The 26,599-nt window shown below is 44.9% G+C and overlaps 1 protein-coding gene across 6 annotated transcripts in view; it reads right to left on the reverse strand.

The window, feature by feature from the left end:
• NRK (Nik related kinase) overlaps positions 1-26,599 on the reverse strand; it is a 118,012-nt gene that overhangs the window by 74,811 nt on the left and 16,602 nt on the right. The window lies entirely within an intron of this gene.

Raw genomic sequence — 26,599 nt, forward strand, 5'->3', positions numbered from 1 at the left:
ACGTATGCAAGCTATGTATACAGTAACAAATTAGGCATATAACAACTGGGCTTGAGTACTTGCTTTCAATCACGTATCAACAACCTTTCAGAGATACAAAACTACCAAGGTAAAGTTTGGTGATGTGTTATCAGACACATACCCTTACCATGCTCTAAAGTTAACTGAGTTACCTTTGCAGGGTTGAATTTCCCCCTTTAGCCCAAAGTAAGCAGCAACACTGGGAGACATCTGCTGCCAGAACACAGCATGGCATGAGTTCACGGGTCTCCATCCAACTCCTGTTCAACACGGGTTGCCACCCTCCGAGCCTCCTGTTCTAGGAAATCTCAGCACAGGCCCAGGGTGACCTAATCAGAACAAACTTCTTGTCCTGCAATCCAGGGCTGATGCGTGCCGGGGAAGCGAGGTGCTGGGCAGCTGGCACTGTCCCCACCTCCCCACCCCACATGTTCTGCCTCACCTCGGGACAAAGAGAAAACTCTGGGTTTCAGTGCATCAATCTGGCAACCTGCATGAGGCTGCCAAGAAACTAAAGCTGTATGTACTTTCTAGAGTTTGGTTTTTTGGTGGTTTTTTGTTTTTTTTTTTTTAAAAAAGACTTTTTACTGTGAAATGCTTGGGTTTTTAAATTCTTACTGCAGCCGAGTTAACTATATCTCGGCTACCTCCCAAAAAGCATGCAGAGGCTTTGTATTTAAAATGTAATCTTCTACGGTGGTGGGGAGGAACTCTCTCAAGGCTTTGACTGCGTGTGTGCCTACATACGTACACACACTTCACTAGTGAAATGTCCACACCCCCATGTTCGTTATTAAGCAACAGATAACTGCTAATTTTAGACTAGGTAAGCGGCTAGTTTTTGAAAACAAAGCTAGGAAAAGGGAGGTAATAGGGAATAAAGCTATTAAAAGAGAAAACTTGATACCGAGACTGACAAAATGCGGTTCACAAGAATGTATATTAGAAACACAATGAGGAATCTTGCTGTAAATTGCACAGATTTTTGGCTTGGTTAGATCAAGTTGCTCAACAGATGCCGTAGATGCAGTCTTTTGCCGTGAAAGCCAACACTAATCTCATACTGGAGGATAGTATCAGAAGATTTGTATGAACAGTGGATTGGCTACACGTCCTAACTTCTCACTTCCATCAAATGTTCAGAAATGGGTTTGAAGCTTTGAGACTGCAATTTTGCTCCTGAAATAGTAGTGCCTGCAAAGCTGTATATCGAAATAACTAACTGACACCTGTTAAGTAAGCCATAGGAAATCAGGAAATCAAATATGAAATGCTGCAGTTTGCAGACAAAATGATTTGCAGGTGCAATTTACACCTGCAAAATTAAAAGCTAGGTTGATGTCATTTTAAAACCCAGGTCCTATCTGCACAAAATTGCATACGAGTGTTATTTCTAAGACTAAGCAGTTTTGCATCAAAGAAAAATGATTCCTCGTTCTCAGGCGATATGTCACAGTCATGTTTTCTTTTACAGAAAACTAAATCCTGCTGAGTTTTTGTATATTTATAAGTGTCCTCTTTCCGCGGAAGCACTCCTGGGATTGCAAAGCTTTTTCTCATAAACTAGAATGATAGGATTCCTATATTATCACAGACCTCGGGAGGAAGACAAATGGGGCACACCCTCACCAGGCCCACAGCACGCACGCCACCGTGGCCGAGAGCAGCTGGGCAGTGAGGAGTGCTAGCCCAACAGATGCTGGTGTTTGGTCAGCATCCATCCCAGCTGACGTCAATCCCGGTTAGCGAGCTTCCTCTGCACAGCCACGGCTCCTTTGTTGGAGGCCATTGTTTGCAAATGTTTCCAGGCATTGAATGTCCTGGCAATATAGCGAGAGAGGGCCTTCCACAAAATACAGTCATGCTAGACACGCTGGCACCCTGACTCAACTCCAAAGTTTGTCTGGAGTCAAGTACACTGATAATTCCACGTCTCCGGCCAGCACACATAGCAGGCGACCAACCCATCGAAACGATGAGTCTCTCCTGGGCTGCTGTACATTCTGCAAAGGATGATGTCAAGAATCAACACTGATTTTCATAATTACAGTGAAGCACGGAGATGTCCTTCTTGACTGAAAAAAAAAAAATCAATCAATCAATCAATACTAGGCTAGCATCGCACTTGATATTGAATATTCATCAGAATAAGGAAGGGGGAAAGGCTTGGCATTCAGTTTTGATCTCAAAGCATGATACCTGGTCAAATTGTCCCTCTGTATAACAGGCACCTGTTATTTTGCAGCCACAGTTATTCCCACTGCATGCAAACCTGCTGCTCTCACTCACTTTCACCATTACAAATGAAAATACTGAACTGCCCCAAAAAGGTTTGGAAAATTAGCATTTATGGGAAAAGAAAACTGCAAGCCCTTTTGTTTTGTGGGTCAAGATTCAGCTTTGCACAACAAATGCGTCCCTATTAACTGAGATGCACAACTCGACCCTGCTCCCGCACTCCTAAAAGCTCCCATGTCTGCAACTGGGCTGCCTGCTGGACGGGAGGAGCTGAGTCTGTGCAGAGAGGGCAGGATCATGCCCTGTGCCTTGTCTCAGTGCCCTACCTTCCTCACACCGCGCAAAGTTACTACTAGCCTGAGGGAAACGCATAGGGTCGCATCCAACCATCCCTCTGCACAGGCTCACCTGCAATAAATACTCTCTGGCTGGGTAAAGCAGCCTTTACATGGAAGTAAATTCTGTTAACTACACACACTTCACACCTTTATGTTCTTTTAGGCCTCTTTATCCTGGAGCAAAACAGAGAGCGGTTCAATAAACCGGAGAATCTGAACCCTTCTCAAGAGGCTGAAAGGAGCACTAAAAACTCATTCCCGTTGGTTTGCTCTAATTGTCAACTCATAACAATTTATTTTCAACAACTGTTATCACACCTTTTGGAAAGAGTCTTCCACGTTTCTTGGCTGCATTAAGCTGAAGAACCTCATCTTCCCCTACCAGCACAAGTTTGTGCAGGGTAATGCAGAGGGCTACAGGTTAATCTCATGAAAAGGTGTAAACATATCTATATATTTACATCTGCCTTTCATCAATTACCTAAAAGGGATGAATAAGTTTAAAAGTGTGTATATAAAAAAATGTATCTTGGAGATTATAGCTAAATATATATCTACAGCTATATATCTATATAAAAACATTTTCATCATGAGATACTAATTTTACCGCCATCTCGGCAGATTTATTTTTGATTACAGTTGTACATTTTCCCAAAGTAAAGGATTCATCATTATCATAGAGCAATACATCTCAAAAGTCTCTGCACCTGCTAATGTATGCAATAAACAATGTGGCAGAATTACGTAACACACACCATCATTTGTCCTTACCCCTGACATCATCCCAACATACACAAATAAAACTTTCCTTTAAATATTGCCAAAGGGAAAGGTTCAGCCAGTAGAGACAAAATAATCAGAGAACCCTGGAGACATCCTAAATTTTATTCCTTCTCCCCCTCTGAACTTCACTGTCTATTCAGCTAGTTACGAAAAAAAGGGGCTGAAGCAAAGCCACCCAAGAGCTCACCCAAACACCAGCAGTCCCTGTAAGCAGTGGTTGCACACTGGCACCCTACTGAACTCAGCACCACCACCCAAAAAAGTGCGTGTGCTATTGCAAGACTCCACACTAAGAGGGCTGAAGCTTTCAGAGGCCATGGGTGTTCATGTGGAGAAGAACCACTAATGCCTTTGCGGCTTATCTCAGCAGGGTAATGTGCTCCACATTACACTTGCTTTAATGCATAGACTACAACTGTGCTGGCAGTTCAGCACAAAAATCACAGGTTTCTCTCCTTTACGTTGGTTTTTGAAACTGTTTCGAGATTGTTTCCCTTGACATCTCTGAAAGCAGTAAACATCCTGAACCCAGCCCTGGGCTTCTTGTTAACACACCGACACTAGTGCCTAAGTAAGGAAAGGTTTCAGGGCCTGGCCCCTTATTTTTTTCATTTATCAATAAATCTCAGAGGTTAGCCAGAGTTCATGGGAACTCACACATTGCTACTTCTGCTGAAGCCACAAGGTTGAGCATGTTTGAATTGTTTTGAGAAAGGTGGTGTTTCGATTTCTGTTTAAGCTCCTAGGAGCAACTGGCTGTTTTAACTGTTTCCCAACCAAATCAGATCAACAGATTCACTTACTTCCAGTGACGAGACATGCAGAAGTTTGTCCTTTTTGATTTAACCCAAAACGTGAGGAAGAACAAGGTGCATTGCCCTCCCAGCCCTCTGTGCAATCCGCCGCTGCCGATCCTTCCCAGATCACTAAAGGGAATCAGCCTCTTGGGATTCAAAATGCTCCATTGCACATTTCCTCAGAAACTGGGCAGAGGGCAGGAATGGTCTGTGGACCCACTTCCCTAACAAAAGGTTTCATCTTTCACCTAAATGCTCTGTTTGAGAGCAGGTTTCAACTCCGGAGAATGCAGCCAAAACATCCAACAGCCATCTGCAAGTCACCCGTATTCCTACCCAAGAATACAGCGTTAAACGCTATCAAGTTCATACAGAGCTTAGACATGAACAATTCTAAAGCTCAATGACTTTCTGAAGTTGAAGTTCCTGCCTACATTTTGATGAGGTATCCAAGCTGGAAGAAATTCTACCATTAGCTTTGAGTCCAGCTAAATTCCTTGTCTCCTCCAGAAAATATTTCTGCATAAAGTCTGCTGCAGTTGCCAGTTAGTCACTACAGTAACAATCAGCAAACCTGGAGCCAGCATACAAATTTTTCAAATCTGCATACTGCTCACTGCAGCCACATTTGTGGAAGATGCTTTATGCCAAAGATCTGGTTCTGATGAGCTCCAACCGTGCATTATCTCTGCAGGGAGATATAAATGGAATAGCACACATCGCTCAGTGTTATTTCTATTGGAGGTGTATTTACCTTTTTAGCTCAATTAGATAAAGGAACCACTTATCTATGCCCTCTACTGAGGGTCAAGACATGTATTTTTCCTATTTACATCAAACAAGAGTATCAGCATTAGCTGTCAAGCTATTAGCTGATAAAGGGGCTTTACATGAGTTAAGTATATTTACAAAACGATGCAGTCAGTCACGTACAACACCTTTTCCTGTTAGGTCCAAACAAAAATTTTGGACAGTCCCTGGCTTGGGCCACGATTACAACCAGAGACCCAAGGTCCCGGTGACACACACCTGAGATTGTAAGGCTGCAGGTCACACGCAGAGAGCGTGGTTTGCCATCTTCCCTCCCAGATCCCGCAGAGACCTCTCTTCCTCGGGGTGGCAAACAGCTCCCATCAGCTTCCCTCCGCACTTGCGATCCGACAGATTTGAAGTGGACAATTCCAAGTCCAGACGACACAACCCAGCTGTCCTGTTCCAGTGCTGTGCACCATGCCAAGGCAGCCCACGGCAGTCCCATCACACGCTTCCTTTTTGGCAACAGGCGCTCATTAACGTCCACGTGTTTCTGGGTCTGTCTGATGTAGCTGTCCCCATTTAACCGCAGCAGGAAAAAGTGCACGTGAAGGACAGGGACTGCCTGCTGCAGGATACTGAGGCAGCACGAAGCTGGTGGTTTTGACTATGCAGAAGTCCCCATCTGTGTCTATGTCCTGTCCGCAACCAGAAGCACGACCTCGCTTTTCTCTGCCTTAAAAAGCAGCGTTTTTGGCAAGGCTGCGAGGTGTCTGTATGCAGGGATACCTCCCAGACGCCAGAAGCCTTGGACGCTCGCTAGTTTGCACCTTTGTGCCCAGGCGGAGGGCAATTTTGCATCGGACGCACTCTGCCATCAGGCACGCAGACGTGCATTGCACTTACGCTGTGCACAAACACAAATGCATCTGCATTTGTGCATCCAGCATCTGCACAAGGCTGCTGGACTCCTGGGTGACCCTTCCCACCGCTGCCTGCCTGTGTAAGCCAGAAAGCTGGTAGATACCATAAACTTCACTCTTGGGCCCTTCTCTGGATGGTGAAGGTTTGTATTTGCAAGCAAGATCTGGCTGTTGGAGGTGGAGGACTTTTGAGGCCAGAGGTCCTTCTCACCCAGAAGCATTTATCACAGGATAACCAATGCAGGCTGCAGCCACCCACCCTTGGGGAGCAAGGTGAAGGCACAGCTGTTTTGCTGCAAGTTCTTACTGAAAAGGAACTTCAGCAAGCAGGTTTCCTGTTCAAAACCCACTTAGGAACTTTGAAGTTTGAGCCCATCTCGGGTAAACCTGTGTGGCCCTGCGGTTGCTGGTAGACTGCCAGCTCAGCCTTCTGTGCCCCGAAGGACGGCACCCCACCCTTTCGCCCCTCTCCTCTCCACCCTTTCCATCCTGGTAACACAAGGAAAGCCCGTAAGAGATTATGCATCAAATGAACAATGCCCTGCATAGGGATCCAGGAAACCCTATGTCCTATTCCACATGACCTTAACAAAGTCACGATCCTTCTGTTTCCCTTTCCACCTACATCGGACTTTTCTACTTAGACCCAGCTCTTTAGAAGGGATGACCAACGTTTGCTATCACCAGCCCCGGAGCCAGGCTGGGAACACCAGCTTTGCCTGCTCACGCCGCGGGCAGGCAAGGGCAGCCTCCCGCGCAGCTGCGGTGTGCTCCCCAGAGCACGCCGGTGGCTTAGCGTGGCAGGGAGGAGGACCCCAAGAACATAAAACCTGCAGATACGCTGCTCTTGCACCGCGGTTTAGGCACAGCCGCTGTTTTACAGCATACGGCTGCTCACGACGGACACCCCGCTGTCCCTTGGGGTCTTGACTAACGTAACCAAGTGGACGGGGTTTGCGAATCTGGGGCTGTCGTGTTTTGGCGCTGAGAAGCGTCACCCAACGAGAGAGTTTACAGGAGAGCTCTATCAGGGAGACCAGTCTGTAATCCTTGTCTCAGCAACTGGTACCACAGGAGACAACTCACTGCAGTCACCGTTGGAGCTCTCCAGCTTAACATGCAACAGTAACGCAAAACTTGAAATGGGACAGGAATAAATTCCAAGGAAGAAGTTATTACGAGTTTGGAAGCTTATAGCTTGTTTTTGTTAGTTAATGGTCTGAGGCAGAGCTCGGGGTCAATCGTGCACTGAATACTAGCACTGGATTTCAGAAATGATCCATTTCAGTGTAAACTGTAACATGCAATCCACAGCAATTCTGATTGGTTTTGTTTCTTTTTAAACTAACACACACAAAAAACACAAAACCAAAACACCCAACCCACCACAACACACATCAGCCTTGGGCAGATAACTACCAGTTTCAGAAAGTCTTTTTCATATTTTTTTTTTTTTTTTTTAAACCCCCATGAAGAATTCCAGACAGCAGCCAGGTGGGAATGCAGCTATAATTTTGATTACAGCTTCATCCTTTTAATCATGCAACTCAGGCTGCAGAAAGCCTACTTTGATTGACATTATAAAGTTTTAGTGGCACTTCTGTCACAATGTCTCTGGATGTCTGTTGTATTTTGGGGCCGTAAATCAAAGAATCGTATTCCCCTAGAGCAGTTGTTCTCTTCTTTGCGGTACTGGGAGATGCTGAGATTTGGAAGCTTGGGCTTTGTTCCAGGTCACCTCTAGGGTAGCCCTCAGCTCCATCTCCCAGCTGGAGCACACCCTCCTTTCTTTGTAAGTGACTGCTTCCATGCCAGCAGTGCGGGGTGCAGGACTTCTGTAAAACCACAACCCAGCTGCATTGCCTAAACGCTGACCATGTGGATCCAACGCGTCTGCCCTTTCACCCCCACATTTGGCACCCCATTTCCAGACAGTCCTGGGTCTCACCCAAAACCACTTGGCCAGCGTAGCCAAATGTTGCATTTCCCCTTCCCTATCTATCCCCCACAAACACCCTCTTTCAGATGGGAACTGGATACCTTTGCCATTAACTCTGTGCTATAGAGAGGAAGAGCACACAGCAGACCGCGGCATCAGAACGAGCTCCGGAGATGACTGCTGCAGCAACGTAACGGCAGTCCTCCCCGTTGCTCTCAGACTAGCCAAATTTAGACACCGCCAGTCAGTCCCTTCGGTTGTACTGGGACTGCTTGATTGACTTATTCGACTTAACGTTGCCTTCAGAACTGACCACACGTGTCTTCCTACCAGGGAAGGCAAAGCGTGTCACCTAAACACTATAAACTATGATCACCCTTGTCCACAGCTGGCCAGAGTGGTGAACAACATAAATATTAATACACCGTAAATAATCAAGACATGCTCTTCAAGGTTTATGTTTTTTTTTTTTTTTTCTCCTATATGCTAATTCCCACTCTACTCTATGATTAGGTATGTTCCAAGAAGTTAGCTAAGATTTATCACTTTGAGTATAGACCATGCTATGAAGCTGAACACTATTTAGCATGCCCCAGAACTCAGGCTGTAAAACATTAACAGTAAAATCTAACGTGTCTGCACGTAGATACATAAAGAACAAAATTTAATTAATAACACTTAGTGCACTTCAAGAAAAAGCATGTTACATTAATGAAGAAGTATTAGAGATATATACTATTTATAAAGAAATGAAAAATTATTCAGAAAAATAAAAATGTTACACTGCATTCCAAATGAAGAAGGATAATTTTGTAAAGGTTAACAAATTTATATAGCAAAAATTACTTGAATATTCAGTGAAAAACAAGTTCCTCTCCTAGCAAACACTGCTGCCCTATTTCTGTGCAGAACAGGTCATTCTGTTCCTCCCATTGCTTCTCTCTCTCCCCCCTCACCTCAGAAGTGGGTCAGTATTTTCCACTTAGAGTGAAAATACTAGTTTTAAAAAGTTTTTTTAAATGAAGTTTTAGACTTTCCAGGGGTAAGATGTTAAAAAAAAAAAAAAAAAAAAAAAAATCAGGAATTTCTCTCAGGGCCCCTACTTGTGTCACATGCTTAGACAAACAAACAAAAATATCACTGTAACTCATAACACTATAGAAGACAACTAAGTTGGCAGTGGTACAGGCGGACTTCCCATATACTAAAATAGCAACACATTAGCCAAGAGAAGAGATTAGAACACGTAACTTCTATCAATCACTTAAAATTCTACCCCGCTGGCTAGAAGGGAGGGCTGGATAGGGGTAATTTCAGTGGTACCAGATCAAACCACCTTGATCTCTGGAGGAAAAGGACAGTTTTTCACCCCTACTGCAAGTATCTGTACCACAGCCCTCATGAACTGTAAACCCCAAGAGGCTCCAGAAGCAGCTTTTCTGTCCAGGTTTTTTTTTGGGTTTTTTTTTTTTTTTTAATCCTTTCAGTTCCTATTTCCTCCCATTGTACAAGTGGAAACGCAGATTGTTTGCTTTGCCTGTTTGTCTGTGTCTGACTGCAGACCAGCGGGAAAAGAAAATGAAACAAAGGAACAAATTCAAGCCCTTTCGCAAACACCTATTTGAGTACCTACATTTTTGCAGTATCAGTTATGTTCACTTGATCAGATCACCACCCTTAGGCAAAACACAAACCACTCAAGGCTACTGCATACTTGTATAAAACTGGACTAGAGATTGATCTTTTGGGATTTTGCTCCGAAAGAAGTCAAGTTGCAATTAGCAAGATCAAGCAAAGCACTAAGCATTTCTGAAAATACCATCCTAGTCATAATATGAAGAAAGGAGTTTTGTCCTCTACTTATTTGAAATGGGTGGTGTCTGTAGCAGAACATCCCATGTAATCTGCAGCTCCGCGCTCATTTGGAGGAAAGTACCCATTCCTGCAGCTTCCCCTTACTCAGCTCACACGCAGGCGCGACGCTTTAGGTATCCTCCCGCTATCTGAAGTTTCTGAACAACGCGAACGATGTGCAAGAAGGAAGAGCGGGAGCATTCCTCCTGGGGCAGGTGAAAACAGGGTAGCCCTTGGTGGGTAACGGCAGGAATGGGAGAGCTGCAGCGCACGGCGCAGCTCGGAAAGCTGACTTCACCGACCGCCACCGCTGCCGCGCTCGGGGTCAGCGCTGGCTGGGGACGCGCGGGGTTACCGAAGGCGTAGCTGCTCCTGGTTAAGGACCAGACTCCCACCGGCTTTGATCTGCTCAGGCTGTTTTGTACCTGCAGCTGCTTCAGGAGGGTCTAAGGGGAAGACGAACACTGAAGCTCTAGCTGTTCTCGGTTCAGAAAGTCATCCACGTGCTTGACTTTAGAGGTAACTGCAAGCCCCTGAATGGAAGTTGCTACCAGCAAGGAAAGAAAAGCAATGTTTTGGGGCCATACGTGGGTCAAGAGAGCAACTCAGACAGCAGCACAGCGAATGGGAGGAGAGGTCTGAAAAGCAGGCTGTGCAGTTATCCCCTTTTCCTCACACTCCATTTATTGGGACATAAACCCCGATTCCTTTGAGCCTAAACTCCAGTATTTGCACAAATAACAGTTTCAACAGCCCCGCCATTCATCCTAGGCTTTGCCATTTGTCACGCCTCAACGTCTGCCGAAAGACGCCGGTGGGTTTTCAGCCTCAGACACCCCGCCACGGCTCGCTACCCCTGCCAGGGGCACGGAGGCTTCGCGGGCACAACGGCCGTTCCGCCTTGGGGATGCCCGGGCTGGTGGGTCTGGGGGCAACCAGCAGCAGCAGGGATCCCGGCGCAGGGATGCGGGGAAGCGGGGATGCGGGGTGTTTGCAGCCCCGCGGCTCCTCTCGCCGTGGGCAGGAGAGTTGCAACCGCCCTGGCACTGAGCCGGTCCCGCTCAGCACGTGGGGAGCCCAGCAGTGATTTATGACAGCCAAGGTCCGCCGTGCCGAAAAGTCTATTCATCCGGAAAAATAAACAGTTTAGGAAAAAAAGCCTCAGCCTTCAGAAGACTCTCACTCTGCAGACCAGGGGCCGTCGAGAAGCTAAGTCTAGGGAGAGGTACAAATCCCTCCACCCTGGTGAATTTTCACCGGCTGACTCATGCGCATCCGTTTGCAGAAATACAGGGCGCTAGAGAAAATCTATACGCAGCACATCTCTGCTGGATGAAGTCACGAGCGGTTAAATGTGTCCCACTGGCTGCATCCTGCTGAAAGGAAGTCAGAGCTGGACTGGAGGAGGTCAGCTGATGGGTGGCCGGACTTTCGGAGCAGGAATCCCTCAAAGGAAGGTTTTTTGGCTCACCGTCACTGTGAAGCTCTGAAGGTCAAGCTGCACGCAGCAATTACGAACCTCATGTTATGAGCGTCACGTTTTAACTTTTAAGTAATGTAGCCTTCCCAGACACATGCTAATAAAGAAAGGCGTTATTAGCCTTCTATCCCACCTAAACATAACTCTGCGTGCACATTAAGCTCTCAGCAATTATATCACTGAATTTTTAAAAATGCTTCAGCATTCTTGTCAACAGTAAGCGTAACGTAGTCAAATTTTCTCTTGCATATAGTGCAGAACTTGGACAAGGTTCTGCATGGGTTAAAATTGCATCACTGGGTGTTTTTTAAATGGCTTTAAGGCAGGCAGGGTACACAGCTCGGACTGCAAATTCCAGCCTAGATGATAAGAGCTGCCACAACCTTAAAGGTGATTTACTTTTTCATTCCAGTTCTGCTGGCGTTTTTCTCACACAGATTGCAATACCATGCGGGTACGCGTCTCTCTGCAGACGACCGCGTGCGACAGCACACACGGCACTGCACAGGACAGCCCAATACTAACAACTGGCATTAAATGGGTTTCTCTTGGGGTCTCTGAGCCTTTCCTTCAGTACTTCATGGCAAATACCCTCCCTACAACTCTCTTCACCTGAGGTGAATCCTGACGTCAAAAACTCTACTGAGCACCGCTGTCGAGTTCAGAAGATCTGAGGTTTGCCTAGGGAAAGGTCATATTTTTTCACACACATACAAAAGTCTTCACAGACCATTTAACTGAGGAAAAAAGAGCATCTACTCTCAGTGCCTTTTCATTTGGCACTAGTTGACGCAGCCTCTCCAAAAATAAAAAGGGAGTTAATGGACACAATTAGTCTGTGAGAAAATACATCGGTCTCCAGATTTCTGAATGAGCTCTGCAAGAGATGAACTACATGGCACTGATCTCGCAGCAGCAGTCAATTCCTATTTCCTTCCAAAATCCTATTGGCCAGATGGTCCACAAAACTCAAGGGAAAATTACTTAAATGTTTGGAACGGATTTCAGTATTAAGTTGGTCTCCAAAATGAAACCAGACTACCCTTCTAATTATTCCTAAAAGTAAAGTATACCTTGCTTTTCTAATTAAATTAAGAAGGAGGGGTGCTTCCAAGTTCACTTTCCTAAAGAAAAAAATCTGAATTTGAGAAGAGCCTTGGTGTTATTTTTTTCTAAGCTGATCTATCAGCTTCCTACAGCAGACGCCTGGCTGGCAAAGATTCTCCTCTCGAGCAAACTATAGGTCAGATGTGCAGTAACAGTTCCTGAACAGCTACAAGCAGTTACTGTTCAATGCCGTATCTTCCAATTTTCTGTATTACTTGTAGGGATCGAAGTCAATCACGGCAGAGAGAGAAATGAACAGTGAACTCTTGAGAGGAGAGGAAAAAAAAATACCCCTGCAGAATAATTTCAAGAAAATGGCTAAACACATTACAGCTGAAGAACCGCAGAGCCTTAAGCAATGTAGACTAGCATAATTACCAGCACGTATGAAGCAAAAGCAGCAGCTAACCATTGGAAGAACTGGTCACAAAAGGGACCGAGAGTTTCCTGCAATTAACCACTGAACAGCTTTACCAGATTTTGAAACTCTCATCTCTTTGCCTTGCCCTGTTTAAACAACCCAAGTTCATTTTGTACAGTGTAAGATGAAGTAGTGCACGATATAGTGAACTAGGCATTTGGGTAAAACAAACGCAGAGCCCCAGCCCAGGCTGGGGACCCCCTGCCCTCCTCTGATGCATTGCTGGCTACACTTCCAAGGGGTTCCCTGCAGGACTTCCCACCAGCAGCTACTGACGGTTTCTCCTAACGCTTGGCTTCTTGCATGCAATTCTAGTTCCACCGATGTCCACGGAATTTCTGCTGTTTGATTTATTGGATCTGAATTTGCCCCATAAAAGGTTAAATTTCTCAAATGAAACAAATCCCACTTTGCACCAAGTTTTCCACTGAAAAAGTGTGTATATTCAATGCTTTCTCTGTTGGAGAAGGTGTGTTCACACTGATCCTGTCACAGGTCTGAGCCAGAGCTTGTGACGGAAGAAATTAACCTATGCCATTACTGCAGCGTCTCCATTTGTGCAAAGGTGTCTGACAACCAACTGCACGACTCCTACCCGAAGTTCACTGCCTACTGGAAGTTAGCCTCTTCATAAAGCCGCAGGTGAAGGCCAGATAGAAACAGAGAACACTTGCTATTCTGATTGATTACGCATACATTTACATTCGCAGGCATATAGATTTGACTGGATTTCTCTCATTCACGATTTGTCAGTTGGTACGTCACATGAAGCTTTCCCAGGCACCAGTGGCATCTCTATAAACTTGTACAACACCAAATACAGTGGGGCCCAATATACTATGGACAAAAGTGCATGCACACGCACACAAACACATACATAAATATTCAAAACTATAAGACTGAAATCCACTGGCCCAGCCCATGAAACCCCAGCTGTCAACAAAGCTGCACCAGAACCCTTTTCGTGATGCAGTGTCAAACCCAGTTCTCATTTTCCAAGCTCTGAACCCTATCTGCTTCCTTTACCTTGTAATGGCAATAGCCTATACAACCAGCTGCATCACATCACAAAGCAGCTGTCAAGAAAGAAAAAACAAAACAAACCAGCAAAACAACCTAAACATTCCACGAGGCATCCAGCTAATGCCAGCAGCTTGCTGGAGAAACGGGGAGTACCAAGTGTCTGAAGTCTGGTTTACACGTATAATATAAGCTCTAAAAACTAGCAGCTCTGCTTTAGCATCTTCTTCTAATTGTACTGGCTTTAAAATTTACTCTAAAAGTTTAACCATCCACAAGTTTCAGAATAACTTCCTTTTTCACCTTCTTTGCGTATTCCATCATCCACATCCAGACGCCAAAATACACCACCAACAGCTCATTGCTCCTTAGGATAAATCTGGTAATACGCGCCAGAGAAAAAATTCGCAGGGTCAGCTAAAACTCTACAGCACTGCCAATGCACATATTTAAATAACAGAAATTTAAATAACTATGTCTCTATTTACAACAAAAGCATCTTAAAAAAAAATAGTAATAATCAAAGAGCATATGAAAACACCATACCAGAAAACCTACCTCCCAAGCGCTTTGTACTGCCTTCTAGTTTCTGAACCTTTAGGTTCAGGGAGGGACACGGGACTAAATTGCAAGCTTCCCTCCACTGTCAAAGACAGAGGCTTAGCCAGGTTTCTTAAGAAAACAAGGCGTACGTGATCGTGCTGCCCTTGCATCCAACCATGTTTTAACCTGTCAGCCCATTTCAACCAAAACTGACAGACAGATGGAAGTCTCAAACATGATTCAATTCCTGCGTGCTTTGTGAAAACTGGAGACAAACTCCCTTCCTCCAGAGAAGAGGGCTCCCGAGCGGGCTCCACGGTTCCCTACCGGACACTGCCTGCCAGGCAGGGAGCGCGCAGCGCCCTGCGGCCAGCCGGAGCGCGGGCTGCTTCTTGCCCGAAGGGCAGCAGGTAGCCGCAGGCTGAAGTGTCACATCGGAGGGGGTGGCTAAGGAGTAAGCGGGGGCCACCGGTGTATGGGCTAGCAGAGATCCTAAAGGACTCCACAAAGGGACCGCTGAGGTCGGAGGTGGACGACAGGACGAGAAAGGACAAATTTGCAAGCAATGCGTTTTGTTAGTTTTACTATTTAGTTTTTCCTCAAAACCCAGGAAGTTTGAACAACTTCAGAATTTACCTTGGTACGTAAACCTATCCCTCGTCAGTGCTTGTAGGCTACTTTCCTCTAGTCTTAGCATTAACGTTGCAAAAGTGTTTTCATGTTTGCACCACCGAGGCTTACAGAAAATACGTATTTTTGACACGTTTGCACAAGAAAATAACTATATTCAATAACAGAAGGGTTACAGAAAACCAAATACCTAACAAGAAGGGGCTCTGAAATTAGTCACTGAGCCACCTTTAGAGACTGGCTTCCCAGCACTGATTCTTATTTGCCGTTTACTCTGTAATCAAATGAATGCAAGGTGAGCATAAAGCACTGTTAGCATTTTATATCCACTTTGAATAAGTAAAACAAATGACATCATGTGCAAAGGACTGGGAAAAACGAGGTTCCAAATAATTTTTTTAAAGACCTAGTTTGCACACGTGGTTTGACCCAGTTTAATTAGAAATGTATTTCCAGCTCAATTTTGTTAAGTGTGGACACGCTCACTGGCCTGCATTGGTTTTGTTCGTCATTTCCTTTTCATTGATCCAGCCACACTGGACATCATTTTCCGACGTGCTCATCTTTTGCATACCTCCGTCTCTGTCCGTGCAGTTTCACGGTGGCTTTAACAGAAGAAGAGGGAGATTAATGCCGAGTTCTTCGGAAATTCCCATTTATTTCTGCTACCAGCTTTTCCTTCTTTTTGAAAGAATTTGGTTTAGGAAAGTCAGCAATTAACACTGATTAAAAAGCTGAGTGGTGTAAGCTTAATACTCCTATGTCTCATGATCCAGCGAGAACAGGGGTTTTATCACCAACTGGCACAGCAAATTTTGGCCACAGTCAGGGGCGGGTCCAGCTAGTGGTTTTGCCCTCGCAGCAGTCATATGCGAGAACATGTTTCTGTGGCAAGGCAACAACCTTCTACCTGCTAAAGCTTCCTTTTGTTTTTGCCAAGAAAAAAAAGTCAAGACGAATAATGTAAGAAACTATTTTCTGCCAAACCTCAAGAGAGCTGTTGTTCTGCTTCATCACCAGCTCCAGGCACACGCCCCGTTACGTAAGGACACCAGCATCCCTGCAACCCAGTCCGGAGCACGTGGGTCAGAACCGCCGAACCTCGGGAGCACATCCGCAGAAATGAACGGCTACGCTGATGGCAAACGCGGATACGGCAAACACAACATGGAGGGGGAGGGAGGGAGTGATAAAAAAATTCAAGATATAAAGCCCTCTGCGTGGTCTCATGTATTTCAAACACTGCTTGGTAATAAAGGTTCCATCGGCAAGTGCTGATGCACAAGCATGGATGTCCTCCTCGGCAGCCAAGACACGAGCCAGACGTGGCTTATCAGATCACAACCAACTCCTGGAAACACACCTAGAGAACCGCAGAGTCAGCAGCCTGCCCCGGGGCGGTGAAATATGCAGAAGCAGCAGCTTCCCCATTTGTCTTTCTGATCACGCTCCCAGTTTAATAAGGAGGTCCCTGGGAGTGAAAATGCATCACGCAATCTCTGGGGACATTTCATATCACGCGATGACTATCGACAGTGAGCAGATCAGATAACAGGGCAGCGTACAATGACATTCATGCTACTTGCTTGGCAATAAAGGAAGCCAGAAAGGAAGGAAAACCCACTGTTGGCATATGCTCCCGTAATCAGAGGGAACAACCCCTCTGGAAGTTCAGGCAGTGTTTACACGCAACAGGATTCAACCAGCCAGGCTCCCCATTAATAATCACAGTTCAGATAGCACAGTGTCATCTCCATCCTAAACTCCGCTGGCACCTACAATCCCCGTCCGGCCCTGGTCCAGCTCCCGTGGGAAGGCTCAGCACTGCCTCCGCCGCAAGGGCAGCAGAGGTGCCTGGAGCCCCACAGTCAAGCCTGTCGGGGCTGGACTAGAAGGCCATCTCTGTAATATAAAGAGTAACTCTATTTTAATATTAATAACATCAAAAGGGAGAGGTCTGGCAGAACTCTGTAACGTAAACAATGCAGGATGCAGCAACCACAAAAGCTCAGAAAGCCAAGTTGTCTTTCATCTACTCACTATGACATTCGAAACCCATCTGCGTGACAGATAGGACAAGTGCCACGCAGGCTCCGAGCATCAGCCAGGGCTGATAAGGCCATTTTCTTTCATTCCTGGTCAGAGAACTGTGAATTTGGCAGAAGCAAGAAGCCAAATGTCATTACACAACCTAACCAGGAATTTGTTGTGACGGTTTGAACAGCCCCACGAACGCACTAGGTGCTTTGCAAATATATGCAGAAACCCCATCACTCACGCGTGTCTGTACATGCAGATTCCTGTGCCGACACGAAAATACTCTAACTCCAACACCCAAGCCAGGGATACAGGCCAGGCAAAGTCTTCCACCAGGTGGGTACCTAGAAACTAACACGATGCAAAGAAAGGAAGAGAGGAACATAGGAAAGGGTGACTCTTAAATCCTCTCTAACCTTTACTCTCCAACCTGTAGGATCAGAGACCTGAGTTTCCAGCCTTTGTTTTGTGACTTCCTCTGTTCAAAACAGTTCTGACTGAAATCTTTCAAGTGTCCAAAAGAAAGTCAAGTTAGGGCACCTATTTATTCCTTCATCCTTTCTCCATTTCTAGGCATATTTATGGAGAGCAGGCTACAATACATGTAGCTTCTCCAGATGCAACCTCTTTTTCTGCCAAGGAAACTGTCCCAATTGAGCATCCAGCAATCTGCTATGCCCGATGCACGTGCACACCTACTCAACAGCATGTGAGCCGGGAGCTCAACACATTTGGGAAACGTCAGACCTACTTAGGCTGATCTGCACATGCACAAAAAGCCCAATGTATCCTGAGTGCGCCGCATTTACTGGCACGTACCACCTCTGCGACGTCCAAGCCGTCCCAGGCTTCGCAACTGCTGGGTTCACTGGGCACATCCTACGCCTCAAGTGTTAATGTGCCTGCCTGCGAAATTTGGCACTCTTCCACCGGGAGAGATGACAAAACATACTCTAATGTCTCTGGAAACAAATCACCCTTCATCAAAAAGGAATCCCACAGGAGGGATGGTCTGGTGCACCCAAATCACGTACTGGTACTGCCTGTCCTCTTCTGCAGGTCAAAATGCACACACAGGACCAGTTCCCGCTGTCAGCAAATGATGAAAAAGTGGAAGACTTCACCACAGCAATTTGATTTTCAGAGCACACAATGCCCAACTCTACCCTCTGATATTAATAAAAGGCAATTGGGTATCTGCCGATATAATTGGGCTTCTGGGGGCAGAATGTTTGCAAGAAGCCTGTTATGATAAATATTTCATGTTAGACTGGAAAAAGCAAATATTAAAGCAAAAACATTTTTTCCTGGCTCTTCCCTTTTTCCATATAACAAGACACCATCATGGACAATCTGTGTAAATAATACATTTGAGAGTCCATTATCTGTGCCATATGCATATTTATTTTATGTTGGTTTTGTTGCATATTTTAGAACAATTGTTCATAGGTTTAAAGCTAAGAGTAAAACAAGAGTAGACAAATCTACTACAGCAGAAATAATCAGTAAATTGGTTACTCTTTTGTTATTTTTAAATACTAGGAAAAATCCATGCTAAAATTTAGCATAATAAACAAGAAAGAGAGAAAATTCCTCAAGTTCAGTAAAATAAATATTTTCAGAAGGCGACCACACATTTCTCTTATGCCCTTTTCCTCAAAATGTTTCCACTTTTAACAACAGAAAAACAAGAAAAAATTGCATAAAAATTGCTGATATCAGATGTAGCAACTGCACAACTGTAGACTCAGAAAATGGAATTTAGTCAGTTCCTGTATTCAGTAAACCTCAACAAAATGTTAGTGTTTTGCCAACTGGCCTCACTTTCAGTTGTAAACACTCCTCACAGAATGGAAAGTCAGAAGACTTCACGTTAATATTCACGTTTATTTCTGGTAATGCCAAATTATTTCAGGATGATAGTACCTTTTTTTTGAGTATGCAGTACTAAAGACAACCTATGAAATATTAAACATCCTGCTAAATTAAAATGTATGTTCAAATGAAGCAAATGAAATGCAATGTTTTGACGTTTCTGAAGCAAAGTTTGAAAATGAAAGCCAACTCATTTCTTAAAATTTTCCCACTAACATTTCTGTTGAACTCAACATGTTTTGATTCCAGTGAAACTGCCTTCAAACACTATGTTGTTCAGTAAGTGGCTGCTAACCAATTCTCACAAATCACCTCCGTAAGTACACTAATTCCTCTTAACCAGAATCCCAAGACGCTTTACAAAAACAAGGACTGCCTCCATTTTAATAGCTGCAGTGACAAGGAGAGCTCCATTTCCAGCAAATTCATGTATTTTCGAGCAATGATGAGAGGCAGAGGCAAGAATAAAAGCTAGATCTCCTGAACTGCAGCTGCCTGTGTCTACCCCTCTCTTACCTTTATGAAAAAGTGTATTTCTTACACGATGGGAGCACCTAAAAGCACTGCCACAGACCACATGCTAGCTATTACATATTAGCTAATAAAACTGCTTGTGCAGGGCACTGAAAAGGCCGCAGTTTGCTACAAAATATGTCTTCTGGATTGTTCACTCCGTAAGATCTCAGAAGTCACTAAAGTTTCGTGTTTTCATGGGGAGAAAGAAGGGGATGGGGAAGAAATGACCTTTGAAAAGGTGCTTCTGAAGCAAATCTTAAAAACCTTTCAGGAGCCCCACAAAGTCAGTAGGTTACAAGGGCAAGCTTATAACACACAAGGGCTTTAAAAAAATAAAAAAGTATACTACAAACAGCTGAAAAATAGTTTCTACTTTAATTTTATTCCCAAGATCCGTATTCACAGATCTGTGCAGGCCAAGAAAATTACTGCTGGCCAGCAGCCTGAGAACAGCTGAAGACCAGGCAGGAGAAGCACAATTTTATCACATTTATGGATTTTACAATTGAAATTGGACATTACAATTTACGATTACTTACTGGAAATTTCATTACGATGGGACAAGGGGCTGACCTGCACCTGCATCTACGGACCGAGCAAGCTGGCTGACCCCAGCTGACAATGCAAACTGGCTTTTAAACTCCATTTCCCCACAAATACCTTGGAAGGGCAGGATCAACAACTGTCCCACCAGATTTTGCCGCTGTCCATCCAAGCAGCTGCAGCCTGAATAGCGGTGCTACCACCAGACCCGGCCGCGCTCGCCTTTAACGCCAGCAGAAAGATCACGGCTGGGCCAAACGCTGCTTTCGTCCAGAGCACCGGAGCTGCGATGCTCCCAAGAAACTCCCGGCAGCTCTGCCACAGAGCCCTTCGCGGATCCGCGGGGAGACGGCGCGAGACGCGCTCTCTGGAGGAGCGGTTCCCAGCAGCAAGCACGAGGACCACGCTGTTAGCGGCACCGGTTCCGCCGCCGGCTACGTGTTCCACCTCACGTCGCTGGCGCTGGCCTCCATTACTTGCGGGGTGATTCAGAGAGCGTGGAAGAGGAGCTGCGGCAATTGCCCGCGGCAGCCGACCGTGCCGGGGTAAAGCTGTGGGAGCATCCGTGGTGTTTCAGCGCTTCCCATCCCCAGCGCTCAAAAGTCTCGCTGCCTGACTTGGCAGACTTCTGCGCAACCTTTGCACAGACGTAAATCAGCATGTGGTTTGCAGGACAGCAAATTACCAGGCTCACGACTTCATCCGAATAACAAACAAAAACAATTCTTTAATGCTATTTACTTCTGTTTGCTCCAGAAAAGCAACGGAACAAAGGGCTCGCTACTGCCAGAAGTCAGCTCCAGTCCTGTCCCAAGCATTGCCCTAAGCTCAAGTACCAAGCACAGACGAAACCTTTCTTGCACAAGCATGGTAGTGCTTTTAACTGCTCCCAGATGGCCTTCACAGGGCAAAAGTTACATCTCTACAGCTACAACTCAGCAGCTGCTGATACAATTGCTTCTTACAGTGTTATTTCACGACATGCCTGCCCTCACACAAGTCAGGCTGACTAGGAGTTAATGCAAGCTCACCTCTGTAGTGAAGATACTTAACTGCAGGCAGAATGAACTATAGATGCATGTTGCAGTTCAAGCAAACGGACATCCATTCTACCTAGAGAGAAAATCCCAGAGAGACCGATCAGGTAGAGGGGAAGGCAGAAGAAGGTGAGGGTGGGGAAGTCGGCGGTAGGACAGAGCTCAGCCAAGCCTGAGCTGGCGGTCGCAGTGCCAACCAGTGCAGCAGACACCCCGGCAGGAGATTTCAGAGCTCAGGTTGCCGAAGTGAAACCGGAGCTAAAGTGAACAGCTTTGCAGGAGTCCCGCTGTGCACAGTCACCGGTCTGTGCACGCTGGAAACGCTGCACTACGTCCAACCCGTGGAAAATATTGATCCGTTACAGACCTCAGCAGGAGAATTTGCCTCTTTGTGGACTGACATGTCTGCTGCTGGATTTTACAGTGACACCTACAACAAAGCGCTACTGCTACAGGATTACTGGAGACCCCACTCAACGCACCAGTAAAAAGCCTCTTTCAGAACAGGACCGCAATTTAGATTTCTAAAACACAGCCCAGGAACTATCGTTTGGTCCCTAAGCTCTCATCCTGCAGGACTTAACTATTCGGCTCAACATAACGAGCTTGTTGTATACTCGAAGAGCAAACTATAAAGCACTATTACAGATGATTCTTGCACAAAAATATGGGATCCTCGGGCATAAACTAATTCAAATACATTCTTATGAAAAAACACCTGAAGACTGGGCATGAAACTTAAGAGAAATTTACTGCTGGTCAAGACAACGGTGATGTCTTGTCTATGCAGACAATGGGAAAGGACACACTCCACACAGTTCTTTAGACCAATTCATCACACTGTCAAGTTTAAAGCACCAAATGCTGGATAAGTCCATGAAATACACATAACAATAATTAAAAAAAACCCACACAAGCAGGCTATCAATATTTTTAGGAAACCAGCTGATACGTTCCTTTTATTATGCTCTACTAGCTATAGCCCAGAGGTACCAAAGAGGGACTTTGAAAAAATGTACATACTTCCTTCAGGTCATTAAAACAGACCTAGAAAGTACCATTCACATGGAGTTATAGGAGAGAATCAGAGATGTGGAGGTAAGGTCATGTGTGCTTGCAAGGCACTGAAGTTCAGCGATTCATTCAGAAAAAGGTACAGTTACTAAAGCTAACTTGCAATGGGAGTCATCTCAAACACATATAAATAACACGGCAAATTTTCTGCTGTTTAAAATTAAGTAACAACCTGTCATTCATTCATTAAGTCCAATAGCTCACTGCATGTCTGGGAGGTTTTCTGGACTGCAGACAGACAATTTCTTACAAGCTTTACGCCAACCCCACCGATTTATTTTGAAGGAGAGATAATGTATACAATTAAATACTTCTGAGTAGGTCAGATATTGTAAAACTCGGGCATGCAAAGTGCTGGTCACTCTGATGCATATCTTCATGCAGGCATGATTCTGGATGCTGCTGAGCAGTCAGGAGTATTGAAATCAAATGTCACCAGTGAGGTGCTTGAAGTGTAGCAAAGTGCTCCAGTGGGGAATTAAGAGCATGAACTATTTCCTACTGTGCTCATATTATCACCAGTGCATTTTTAGCATGTTCTCTTACCTTCAAAATAGCATGGCCCAGTACCAACATCTGAAGCGTTATGCAACACGAACTCAAAATCCCACCAGTTTAGGATGAAAATGCATTGCACTCTCCCATATGGACGTTCAGGTCCAAAACACAGAGGAGCTGGAAGTGGCAGGCCTGCCAACAAATTATTTGCAAGGATTTCACTACTCTCTAATGGCTGATATGGCACATCTAATTATTGTACATTGCTCTGCTCAGTCAAAGAGCCTTTATTGTATAGAAGCACTCCACAGCTGAGAGGTTTTTTCACATCCTTACTCTTCTATTTTTGATAAACTAGTCCTACACTTAAGAATCTTAATTGAATTCCTCTGAAATATTCACTAACTAGAACCAGGAACTTCACAATTTGCTAATTAATTTCGCATGTATGATCCATTATTTGAAATTCCAGTGCTGAATATAGTTTGGCATTGCCATGCAAATAAGCAGGGAAGCCAAGATTAAACCAAAAAAAAAATACCAAAACCAAAAAACCCACAAACCAAACCACACGCTATGAAAAAGAAAATGCTCCTGGCTCTGGCTCTGACAACTAGATACACACAATACACTACCTATCTTTTATATATATTTTTTTTAATATATATATTTTGCAAATAAAAGTCATTCCCCCTACTTTTTTTTGTATTCTCCAAATCAGTCATTCACCATCTAGTAGGCTGGATTGATAGTAGATATGTTCCGCTCACTGAGATTCACATGTCCTGTACTCAGATCAAGATTGGAAAACATACGGTCCCGCTTTCTGTTGAAACAGGGCCTTAAGTCAGGTTACCCAAGACAACGCCAAACAGCCTTGGATATTTCCAGCAAGGGTGACTCCACCACCACCCTGGGAAACCCGCTCCAGTGTTGACTCGTTCTCACAGTAAAGAACTTTTTTCTTACATCCAGATGGAATCTCCCCTGAGTAACCTGCGCCTGCTTCCTCTTGTCCTGTGCATCCCTGTACTTGCATCTTCTATACAAACCATCGTTGAAGCACTTGAAGACTGTGACTAGATCGCCCTCAGCCTTCTCTTCCCTAGGTTGAAAAAAATCCAATTCCTTCAGTCTTTCCTTCTTCACGCGTAAAGTTCTTCAACCCCCTAAATGTTTTGGCGGCCCTCTGTTGGACCCTCTCCAGTTTCCCAACGTCTCTCTGGAACTGGGGGAGCAAAGATGGGACACAGCATTCCAGGTGTGGCCTAATAACAAGAGCAGGAGAAGTAATCGCATCCCCTAATTTGCTTGCTACACTCTTGGTGACGCAGCCCAAGGCACAGTTTGCCCTCGTCGCTGCGAGGGTGCACTGAGAACTCCACACCCTCTCTGATGGAGGAGGAAAAGGACCAGCATGGTGGTGTGAAAGCTTTAAGAAAAGCACACAGACTTGTATCAGAGTGTATTTAGGAGTTGCAGGCAACTGAGAGAAGAGGAAGAAACACATCTAGCAGTATGCGAACTTCACAGGTGTTACTGCAAATCAGAGGCATGAAGAAGTTAAATACTGAAACACCAAACTATGCCTCTCTAGTGTATTAATGATATTACAGCCATATACACTAAGCTTTCAAGGCAACCCGTTCACAAGCATCATAGCATTTCAGACCTTTATTACAATGGCAGCAGGACACATTAAGCTCAGACTTATTCCTGGAAGAGATTCCTGTTGCCAGGATTAGCAATCTCCATTATTTGTTTGCGCTACTGAACCAAGGGTCTACACAATGAGTTGTTGACTCCATCCAGTACAGTGCAGCAATACTTCTTTATACACTGCTGCGTACAATAATTAACTAGTTTTTCATGTGGACAAGATAATCAGCTATGCTACTAAAAACCCAAATAAAGAAAATGAATAGACAAACAAGCACTTCTACCAACTGCTAGCGAAACAGAAAGTAGCATTTTGTCATTTCTATAAAGAACAACTGATTTCCCTACTTGACTCATCAAAATTTCGGTGCCTTGAAGGCTATGACTGGCTTGAAAACTGTAACTGACCACAAATGATAACAATATACCCCAAGACAACATGGCATTTTTAACGTCTCTGCAGCAGTCTGGAGACTCTGAAATTGCATTTCAGCCCCGAGAGCCATTCTTCAGAAGGCAGCTACTTCTGACCCACCCCAGGAAGGGATGAAGTTTTCAGCTTATACATGTTCACCTTCAGGATTGCACTGAACATAACTCTAATGTTTCTTACATTTAACCTACCAATAACTGCCCAAGGTGCTACCATCAATTAAGGTTTTCAATACAGTCCACAGACTTTAACACTTTGTAACTTAGCATGGTCTTGTGATTCTTTTCACACAGTACCAAGTCTCAAAAAATCCATGTTGCTTCCCCTCCCACCCCTCCCAACTTGGTCTCAATTACTTCAGCCAGTTATTCAATGAAATTAATTATGAAGAACTTAGCAGACTTTCAAATTGTTTAAGATAAACTGAAAAGTCATATTTATGCTTCACTACACTCCTGCCACTGTACATCAACAGTAGAGTAACTCATAACTCACGTCAACAATTGAAGCATGATTCAATGCCAAGAAGCAGCTGTATTTAAAATAAAAAAAACAACCAAAAACACTTCCTTACTCAGACCTGCTTCCTTTTTGTGCCCAGAGTCTTATGTGACTACATAGAAATAAAAATATCAGCTGTGCAGAGCCACTACAGGAAGGTACGGTTGCTTCCACCCTCCGCTAAGCCTCAGCAACAGCAGCGCTTCGTCTTCATCAGTTGCACTACCAGGAAGCCACTTCTTCTCTTTTGACTCTCACAGTCCCAAACCAGAGCACCTCTCTCAAGTTCCCCGTGCCCTCAGACTCCCTTAAAGATACGACCATTTTGCACACACAGCAGCTGCAAATCTGTCACGGTTTACCATCAGCCTGCAAGATCATACTCCAAAAAACGTCAGCCCCTGGAACTCGCCAAAGACACTGCCCTCTCACTCCCTAGGCCACTCAAAAATGCCGACCCCAGGAGAGGGCTAATCCACATCATTAAGACAAAGGAAGTGAAAAGCCCCAGTCAGGTGTCCCTCAATATCAGAAAACAAGCAGATTGCACAGATGCTGCTGCTGACCCTCATTTGGCCCATGAAAACTTTTCATAGAAGGATGAGGACTCTGAGCACAGCTGAATGAGTAGGATTAGGAGCAATTCGTCTTTATCTTGATAACTAAAAAACCAAAGCAGCTATAAACTCAGGGTCCCGCAGTCTCTTCCAAAGCTCAAGAGCAACTGTCTAACCCAAATGCTTCAAAAATGACACCCACTTCAGTTGCCCCGTGTCTCCCTTTCCCCATTCACCCATTAGAAAAATGACCCTCCGCTGAAAATTAAACGACAGAAAATGCATTAACAGGCTCCTACTGAAGACATACCACTCATCAAAAAATATGAAACTAACAGCTGAAGTCTTCGCAAAAAAAGTATTTCACCCCCCCAAACTTAGAGTTTAGTTATTACTAAATGCACAAGCACAGACCAAGATAAAACTGTTCGATATCAAGGGTGATACACGATCGCTATCCAGCTCTTCATAGCAATAGAGTCCAACCGTGGAAGGAAAACAAGGCACCCATATAATTAAACTCCTGGAGGTAACAGGAGGCAAAGAATCATTCAAATCGCAACGCTGTCAGGTCTCAACAGCCATACCCACGCTGCAAGATACAGCCTCAAGCACACTAAGAGCAGTCCACACAGCCACAGACGTTAGCTCCACAGTGCTTTCAAAGGTACCCCCTTTAACAGCACACCATGTCACAATAATGTAGCAACTACTAGCAAATAAAAAAAGATGGTGTTCATAAATCTCCTAGATCGTTTTCTGCAGCATTACTGCCATCCCAAACAACAGCCGACTGAAGCCTCCTGCGAGAAGGGCTTCCAAGGCACCGTGGCTGCAGCTCAGGGAGGAAGCAAAACTCAAGAACTTGCGGGTGACACCTTCAACAATCTCGCTTCCTCCCAGACAACACCGACAGCGACGCGATGCGAAACGTTGCTCTGCCCTGTCTGAAGGTCCTTACTGATCAACAGCTCTAAAAACCCCCCAAAACGCCGGCCCTCATACTTTGGAGAGCAACCCCA

Source organism: Aquila chrysaetos, chromosome 21 (genome assembly GCF_900496995.4).
Source record: "Aquila chrysaetos chrysaetos chromosome 21, bAquChr1.4, whole genome shotgun sequence".
NCBI classification, from domain to species: domain Eukaryota; kingdom Metazoa; phylum Chordata; class Aves; order Accipitriformes; family Accipitridae; genus Aquila; species Aquila chrysaetos.